The following is a 10294-nucleotide window of genomic DNA, read 5'->3' as shown; positions in this document are numbered from 1 at the left end:
TCTAGTTAGGATAAGTTCATTCTTCTCATTTATGACAATAGCTAATTTTCATTTCATAGGCAAAGAGTGAATTGGGCTACCCTATCACTATCAATAATAGATATATGATTCTTGAATCTAACCACTTAAGGATCCCCTTCTTCACTACTTCTTTCATAGAAAAATTTAACCTCCTTTGTGGGTCAGCATTGTGTTGACAATCTTCATCCAATAGGATCTTAAGCATGCACACTTATTGACAAATCCCTTAAATTTTTGCTATAGTCCACCCAAAGGCTTTTTAATGGTCTCTAAGAACTTCCATCAACTTTTTCTCTTCAATTTCATCCAGATAAATATATATGATCGATGATATAGTTAATGAGTCACCAAAAAATATATACTTGAGGTGATTAGGTAGTGCTTTGAGCCCTAAAATGGGTGTTTCAAAAATAGAGGGCTTCAAAGATCTACCTAATGCCAAAGTTTCTGAGATCTCATACCTTTTATGGAAATGTCTCACTCCTAGAAGGATAGTAGTACCACTTATAAGCTCCTCTATGTCACTCTGAATCAGTATTTGATCCAACATCTCTAAATTAAAAAAAAAAAGTCATCTTGATCATCCTCTACACAGTCATCTACCACATTGACTCTATAATAATTATTTTTGCCATCCCTGTTTGGAATATTTGTTGACATTAACACATTAAAAGTTACCTATTAATCCCAAAGTTTCATGGTTGATTCCCCTTTTTTGGACATCAATCATAGCCATACCTGTGGCTAGAAATGGTATACCAAAAATAATAAGTATTTCCCTATCATTGTCCATATATTATAATAAAGTCTAATAACAAGATAAACCTATCTACCTTAACTAAGACATCCTCTACCACCTCCCTTGGGTAAGTGAATGATATATTAGCTAACTATAGGATAATAATCATGGGTTGAACTTCACCTAAATCTAGTCTCTTGAATATTGCTAAAGGAATGAGATTAATGCTTTCTCTTAAATCACATAGGACCTTTCGACAAAACTTCTCCCCCATAGTATAAGGAATGGTAAATCTATGAAGGTCCTTTAGTTTTTCAAGAAGTTTACTTTTTAAGATTGCACTACATTCTTGAGTAAGAGCAATTGTCTCATAATCACCAAACTTCAACTTCTTACTCATGATGTCCTTCATAAACTTAATGTAACTAAGCATATGCTCTAGGTATTTATCAAAAGGAATGTTGATGGTCAACTTCTTAAAAAACTCTGAAAACATAGAGAATTGTTTATCCAAAACTTGCTTTTATAGTCTCTATGGGAATCGTGGTGGTGGTCTCTCTACAAGTTTTCTAGTAGGTTTATCTAATGCAGTATTAGGTTTAGGTTATTCCATATAGAAGTTTGGGTTTACTAGTGTTTCCTTATTTTGTTCATCTATTAAAACTTCCATGTTATTTTCATCTTTTCTTATTGCTTCCTCTAGTTCCTTACCTTATCTTAATGGTTTTGTAATGCTCTACCCCCTACTATTTAGTCTTAATTTCTATGCTTCTAGGTAAGGTTCCTTGTGGTCAATTATTTAGAGAATTGGCTAACTGCACAAGCTAATTCTTTAAGTTAAATATGGAAGCACTTTAAGTTTGGAGTTAGGTTCCCATCTGCAACTCTAAATCTTTTAATGAAGGGCAACAATTTAATATTGGTTATTTGAATTAAATTTTGAAGGATAATTAGGCTTAGTGCTAACATGATTTTACTATGGAGGAGAATTCCAAGTGCCTATTAGATTGAGTTGTTGATTATTCTAACAAAAATTTTGATGGTTCTTCTAACATAGGTTGAAGGTATTGGAATATGGGTGGTTCTGCCTATTAATCATATTTATAGATTACATATCTTATAAGTTATAATCACTAGGGATTATATATGTTGGTTCTTTTTTAGGCATATATGATCTTGAGTTGAACTAACTCCTAAGTTATCTAGTTTACTAAAAATAATATTGTTCAAGATGGACAACACACCTGATTCATACATGCTAACAACCTTCTTAAAGTTCATTCTATTTAAAGCCCACTAGAAATTTTTTGTTCCCATTTTCTCGATTGAGGCATATGCTTCACTGAAAAATTGGACATCAAAGAACCTCCTGCTGTGGCATTTATAATGGCTCTAAGGGAACCTACCAAACCATTATAAAATATCTAAAAATTTAACTAATTAGGTAAAACATGATCCGAGCACTTCCTAAGAAGTTTCTTGAACCTACCATAAGCCTCATAAATAAACTCCCCATATAACTTTCTAAAATATGTTACATCATTTCTTAAGTTGGCATTTTTTAGGGTTGGAAGTATTTTGCTAAACGATTCTAGGCTAAATCATTTTATATTGTTATAGATGCAGTGGTAAGCAATTTAACCATAATTGTTTCTTATATCTCAAATAAAATGGACATAATCTAAGTCTAATGGAATTATCGGAGACTCCATTATACTTAAATATTGCTCATGTTTCTAAAAAGCTATCAATATCTATGATTGGATTCTCAACAAGAGATCCCCCAAACTGAGCATTTTGAGCCATTTAAATGATTGAAGCTTCAAGTTCAAAATTGTTTGCCTAAATGGTTGTCCTATATATGCTTTAATGAAAATAATATACTAAATGATTAAATTATTCTATTAATGGTCTATATTGATCATTTTTATTAATAAGGTTTTCCATGTTTAATCCTTTTTTTAGATTTTTTAATTTTTCTAAGTATTTTTGTTTTTATTTCTTGGTCACACTAGGATAGCACCGCTTGAATCCTATTACACTTGCAAAATGTTTTAACAACTAAAAAAACTATTCTACTACTCTATGCAGTACTAAACAAGTTTTCATAATTTGGAAAATAAAATCATATGTAATATATCAAATTTACTAATAACAATAGTAAAACTATAATAATAATCAATCAAAATAATGATATAAAACTAAATAGAGTTACATATATGCAATAGTACATAAATTAGAGATAAAAATAGCAATATTAACAAGTGAATTTTAGAACAAATATCAACGTGCTCAATTTTGACTTGATATAAAAGGATCCCTGATAATGGCATCAAAAACTTTTTGATGAGCACACACAAGTTTATAAAATGATTTTCAAATTATGTCTCTTTACTTAAGTAAATGTGTCACAATAAAGTATTATAAGAATTAGCACAATATCATTCACATGAGGATCAACTTAATTATAGTTTGAAAAGTTGATTACTAATTGATCCCTACTTAAAGTGAACAATCAAAAGCAAATCTATCCTACACTTTGTTTTTGAAAATTTTATTTTTATAAGATATATAAAATTTCTAAACTATTCAATTTCTTAATTTTATGCAAATCAAAGTCACGTGTTATAATAAGTTAAAGTGGATCAGAGAAATAATAATCCTTCACCTCTATTAAGTTTGTTCATATTCTAACTACAATTGCATTTTAAAGCATCTCCATAGGATTCTAATTATTAAATTAGATAATATGTATAGGTCCAATTAGATCTTATTCGCATTTCCTTTGTTGATTCCACTAAAACTCTGTCAAGGTTGTAGATCATACTTGATTTTAAAAAGTGAGTAGCCAACTACATACTTAAATTAAGCACAGGGACATATGAAACAAAATATAGCTTCTCTACGTAGGTAATCTATTCTTTTAACATTAATGAAAGTCAGTGCAGTATTAGTTTAGGAAAAATATAACGCCATTACTAAACATGATAAAAAAAACTCCAAACTATTTACTACATAGAGTCATAGCGTTGAACTAGAATTTTGTGGTCATAGCCTTGAACTAGAATTTTTTGGTGTTATTGAATTGACAAGTCAGTTCATCAATTATTGCATTAGTTTGTTGGTTCAAATATCAATAACTATCACATACTATAGCACTATGGCGATTTTGTAGTAGGATGCTCTTTCCTTGGCGCTATATTCTTTAGCACCGTGGTGCTCCTTTAATTATGGAATATTTTACTTTTTTTCTACATAAAAAATTAAACTTTAGAGAATATTTCTATAAAAATATGTGTAGTTATGAGAATGAATTTTTTTATTATCTCCTATAATTTTTTTTAAATTACTTTTTTTTATCTCTACATCTTGTTAAGTTGGTCTATAGGTGGATTGGATTCTACTTTTGACATCTCAGTAAGATTTTCCTCACTAATCCTTTATTTAAGCACCTTACCACTCCTCAAGTTAATGGCTTTTTACTATTCTTTACCTTTATCTCTTACTTGAAAGTTGCTAGGTAAGGTATCTTGGGGTCTATTATTTATGGAATTAGTCAGTTGCCCTAATTGATTTTGCATGTTTTTTTCTTTTCAATTAAGTCCCCATCTATAACCCTAAATCTTCTAATGAAGGCTTTTTGTCTTTGAATTGATTGTTAGAATTAAACTTAAGAGGATAGTTTTGTTTAGGATTACCAAAAATTTGTCGAGGGCGATTCTAATTACCTATTTTATTAGGTTAATTATTATTCCAATTATTCGCTACCTAGTAACTTTCAAGGTTAGAATGGATGAATTGTGCACTTTAGCTACCTTTTTGTGGTGAACTTTATTAAATGGCCATTAAAAGTTATTAGTTGTCATTTCTTTTATCAAAGAAAATGCTTCATCAAAAGGTTTTAACTCTAACAATCCTCCAACAACGACATCTATGATATACATAAGTAAACCTACCAACCCATTAGAAAATATTTGAATAATTAACTAGTTGGGTAGGGCATGATGATCACGCTTCCTTAACCACTCCTTCAACCATTCCAATGATTCATAAATGGACTCCCCATCTAACTGGGTAAAGAATGTGTATCATTTATAAGCTTAGCAATTTTAGATGGAGGGAAACATTTAGCTAAGAACATTTTGTGAAGTCATTCCATGTGTTTATAAAGAATGGGGGCAAGCAATTCAACCATAACTTCATTTTATCCCTTAGAGAAAATTAAAACAAGCTCATTCTAGAGGCATCTTCAGAGACACCATTATACTTAAAGGTTTTGTATGTTGACCTCATTTTTGAATGAGGTCATGAGGACCTATCCAAACTCCAAATTAAATATTTGATGGTTGATAGAAGCCACCTGTCAATCTTCTAGCCAACTATCAATCATTAGCTTGAATATATCCTATTAATCATACATCAAGTCTTCGATCAAATCTCAATCAATTATCCGGCATCCAATCAATTAATTATACAGCTCATAATTAACCAATCAATCATTCAGTATTTCAAATATCAAGCATTTTTACTATATTATAATCATTAATCAATGGCATGCATTCAATCAATCAATAACCCTACAAATCCTAATAAATATTCTAGCATTCAATCAAATTTTAATTAACTAACCTATAATTAATCAATCAACATTCAATCCACCTTTAGTCAATCATTTTAATTATCCACACTTCAAAAACTCCAATCAACCAAGCAAAGCTTCAATGTGCAGTTTTCAATCAAATCTAAACAAATCATCTTATAAATCTTTAACAGTTATACATTCAATCAATCTTCTAGTCTATATGCTCTAACCAACAATCACTCGATTAACTATCCAGCACTACATATACTTAATCAAACATTCAATGCTTCAATCAATCAGCCTTTAATCAAACATAAATCTTCACTTTACATTCAACATATACCAAGCCTCAATCATTTGAGCAGATGCAACCCTAGACTACCACCTGAAAGCATAATGTAATATCTTATACGATGCACTAGCCTCTTGACATCAAATTGTGGTTACCCTCACTAGGAGTCCTACATATAAAATAACCCATCACTAGCTCTCTAAGCTAGTGATTGATCAGGTTGATCCAGTTGAGCTAACTCAAGCTAGCTCAACTAATCATATACTATAATTAATCTCCAATCAATACTTCAAATGAACCACGAACTTCATTAAACCCCTCCTAGTGAATTGGACTTGATTGGCCACCCAGGTCCATTTAATAATTTAATTGGTTAATTAGACCTAGTTCTAATCAACCCAAGTCAACATGGATCAGTTCATAACAATCAATCAAATCAACCTACATAAACTCCATCAAACCCTTAACCATAGTGAGTTTGATCAAGTAAGCTCACTATAATTTGGTCAAACTCACATTTATACCCATTCACTTATCCAAAATTTAATTTCAAACTCTCACACCCCCTATGCTTCACTAAGACAATACTCACAATTCTCCATGTCCACCTCACTAGTCAAGTTGACTTATTGACTGGTTAAACAGTCAACAGTCACCTAAACTAGTTCAAAATTTCCAAACTACTTAAGCATTTGATTTTCTCTCCAAAGAAGTTTATTCAAGCAATTCAAACCCTTCTAGAAACTTCTTAAGAAACACCTAAGCCAGCCTTAAACCATGGATTAAGCTTAAGCTATCTAGATTGTCCCCCTTCCCATGTGAAGACAAAGTGGTCTTTACATATCATTGTACCTTATCCTTTTGATTCCCTACCCTTCTAACTACCTAAAGACAGGTGTTGTGCATCATAGTAACCTTTCAAAGCCATCTCAGCCATCCATTTAATCCCTAGGGTTTGAATTGGGCTAAGGAATAGGGCTCATTCCAAGACATTACACAATCTCTCACAACCCATTGCCTCCAATCCCAAAACTCATGTTTGTTCTAGCCCACCAAGAACCCCTCTACAATCCCCAAGCTCAAACCCATCGTTTGAAGGCTGTCGGCGGTGAGATTCAAGCCACCCCATTCAAGTTCCATCCAAGCCCTATAGCTCAAGATCTTGACTTTCTCAAGCCTTGACGTCTTCTATAGGATTGATCTAGAGGTCTCAATATATAAATCAAGTCCTTAAGCAGCCCCTAAGGTTCATTTAGTTATGGTAAAAGTCAAACCCTAGCTTGCAATAGTTAGGATTAATTAGCTTTTCATAAAGTGCTTCCCAAACCATAAAAACACCTCCCCACTGTTCATTCAATCATCATCAAACTCTAGTAAAAATTTCATAGACATTAGTTGATTATTTTTGAAGAATGAAGTGTTCTTCATCATTTAGGGTTTTAATAGCTTATTTATTAACTGTACAAAATATAAGCAGTTGATCTTATGATCAATGGCTCTAATCTTAACATTATATATCAAATCCCAACCGCATGATCCACCTTATTTCTTGGACCTTTGTCTGACATGATCTAAGCCCTCCATTCCAAACTATGGAGGATCAAATGGTGCTCGCTGACTGGTGACATTGTTTAATGAAACCACATCCCTTAAAAGTCGTGTGCCACCATTTCAATCAGCAATAAAAATTGCGTCATCATGCAATCATGCCAATGATTGGCCCACCATCACTACAGTTCTGATTTAGCCAACCAATTGTTGACACATGGTCGTCCGCTCCTGTCGCCTTTAATTAAATTATTAAAATTAATTTTAAATGTTTTTAATGCATGTAATTTTACAATATCATAGTAAATCCATTTCTTAATGGATTTTTATGATTTTGGTTTCTATGAATTTTGAATAGTCTACTTTTATTTAAAATTAAAATTAAATAAAAATATTTTATGAATATTAAATAATTTCAAATATTCCTTATCTACTTTTTTAATTAATATTTTATTAAATATAAATCCAAATAATTTAATATTTTTGGAAAATGATATTCAATATGTTTTTGACTTCTAGAAATATTTTAGATTTATTTGAGCATTTATTTTATAATAGTTGAATTTATAAAATCATGGATCATAATTAGGCCTTTAATTTTAAACAATTCACTATAAATAGCTTTTAAATTCATTGCATGCAATTATGTAGTATATGGAGTAAGCAGATAGAACTTTTTGGATGAAAAATATAAGCATATGAGTTTGTTGATTATTTCGAGAGTTATCTCACCATTGATGCATGTTAATTTCCTTTAATTATTTTCCAAATATTCAATGAATCATACCCAAAATTGTTCAAGTGGGGATTTAATATATTCATTTCTCTTAGATTTAACACACTTATTTGGAGTAATGTGGTTGTTTATTTGTGTATGAAAAGGGTTAATAAACTTGATTGCAATCATATTCAGACTTAGTGACATCTAAGGACAACAAATAAGGGCGTGTCTTAGTTAACTTAGGCAATTTTAGGATTCACCATGCACATCCATTTTGGATGAAACATTAAACATACAAAACTTAGTGACATTATGCCTCATGATTAATAATACATTGATTTGACATTAATTGGCCTTCAAACAATGACCATTTCAATTAACCCTACATTAAGGATTTAAATTCAACAAATTTTAATAAACCAAATAAAATTCTTAAGAAAAAAATAACTTCAATCAACTATAAATCAAAAGTACAATAATTGAAAATTAAAATACAAATTCAAAATTTTTTAAATTTTTAATAATATTTAATTACCCTTAAAAATATTAATTAAATAAATACATTAAAATTAAATTAAAATTCAAAAATATGAAAACAATTAAAAAAAATATATTTATTCATTCAATTTAAATAATTATTCAATTAAAATTTATTTAGATAATTAATTTATAATTAGTTAAATATAATATATAAAATTATGGATATTACAATAAAATAAGAAAACTCTAAATTAAAGTCTAATTCATTTAAGCTAAATTAATTAGATAACTTAATTGAATGAAATTTACTTTAATCTATAAAATTTGATGATTAACTTGAAATAAATAAATTTAGGCCTTCATTCCTTTTGGAGGGCACTTTGCATTCACTTCTATGGCCTCTAATGCACCCTTAATGACAAAAAAGATCCCCTATGTGTTGTGCAAGATTCCTTTCAGGAAGGCACTAATGCATTGGATTGGGAAATTTTAAACAATAAATAATATACCGACCTTATACAGTATACTTGCTTCCATCCGAAAGAAATGTGTATTTAATTTACAAGGTCCCTTCTCTATCTCTAATAAATCTTTGAAGGCCTTTATATGATCATCTGTCCTACATAAAGGATAGGTTTTCCATTTGCAAGGCTTAGGATTTATAAATTAATAACCCTTGCAATTTAAGGGTTATTAATCTATAAATTTTTTAAAATTAAATAAACAACTTCAACATTTAAAACTCGAATAATTTAAAATATAAATACACATCATTTAAACTTTAATTAAATTCCCCTTTAACCTTTAATGAATAAACCTTAAAAATATATGCAATTTAAATATTAAATTCCTGTAAGATATATCAAAGCCACCCAATCTCTTCAACACACATAGATAGTTTTCTATGAAAACCAACTTTAGCCCAGTTTAGGCTGGTGGATTTTTTTGGTTTGATTATGGGTGTCTTTGCTTAGAGGGCACCTATGTGTGTTTTCTTACTTCATGTAAAATTTATATTTCATATTTACTTTTATTTCAATACACCAGAGAGCATAGTGAATGAATTCAAGACCATACAATTTACTTTCATTTACTTTTCTATATAGATAACTTCTCATAATGCACTTTCATACTTGCATTTTACTTTATGTCATTTACATTTATGCATAGTAGAATGTTTCTAGGTGACGATGTACATAAAAAGAGAAATGTATATTTAAATTTCATAGATTTTGTATATGGATCGAGTTGTATAGTGTCATGAGTTGTAAAAGAGTCAAATATAACTGCTTATACATATACAAGCGCGGCTCTAAAAAGTAATGTCCTCTTTAGGATATTCTTTTTGGAATTCCATAAAAGACTTGTAACTCGAAGATTATAAGCAGTTATATTTAATTATAGACGTATATGATAGGATTAGAATTCAGGTTTATTGATGGTGGGGTAAGCCACCATTACTTTGTTGCAAACTCTGAGTTATACTTTACAAATTTATAAATCAATAAATTAAGCTCATTTATACACTGTTATTCATGCATCACTTGCATTATAAAAGTAGTTTCTTATTTTTGTATGCATATTGTTAGCATTTGATTTAAATTTTCTTAATAATAACTCTTGACTCTTACGATAGAGCTTACAAAATATTACATTCATACGAAGATTATTGTGCTTAGGACTATTAACTGGTAGCTCACTCTAAGCAAGTGATAAGTTTAGATTGTATACACCCTCCCCATGCACATCCTTTCTTAATTCAAATATAAATTTCTAAACTCAATTCCAAAATTTATAATATAAACCCAAGTATTTCCTTAAATTTGTATGAATTTTAAAATCATTTAGTCTTTATTTTAATCGATATTATTCTCTTAGGAGATGTAATTAACAATAAGGGCTTACTCCTAT

This window comes from Dendrobium catenatum, unplaced genomic scaffold (assembly GCF_001605985.2).
Source record: "Dendrobium catenatum unplaced genomic scaffold, ASM160598v2 fragScaff_scaffold_390, whole genome shotgun sequence".
In the NCBI taxonomy this organism is placed as follows: domain Eukaryota; kingdom Viridiplantae; phylum Streptophyta; class Magnoliopsida; order Asparagales; family Orchidaceae; genus Dendrobium; species Dendrobium catenatum.
This window is presented reverse-complemented; position numbering follows the sequence as displayed.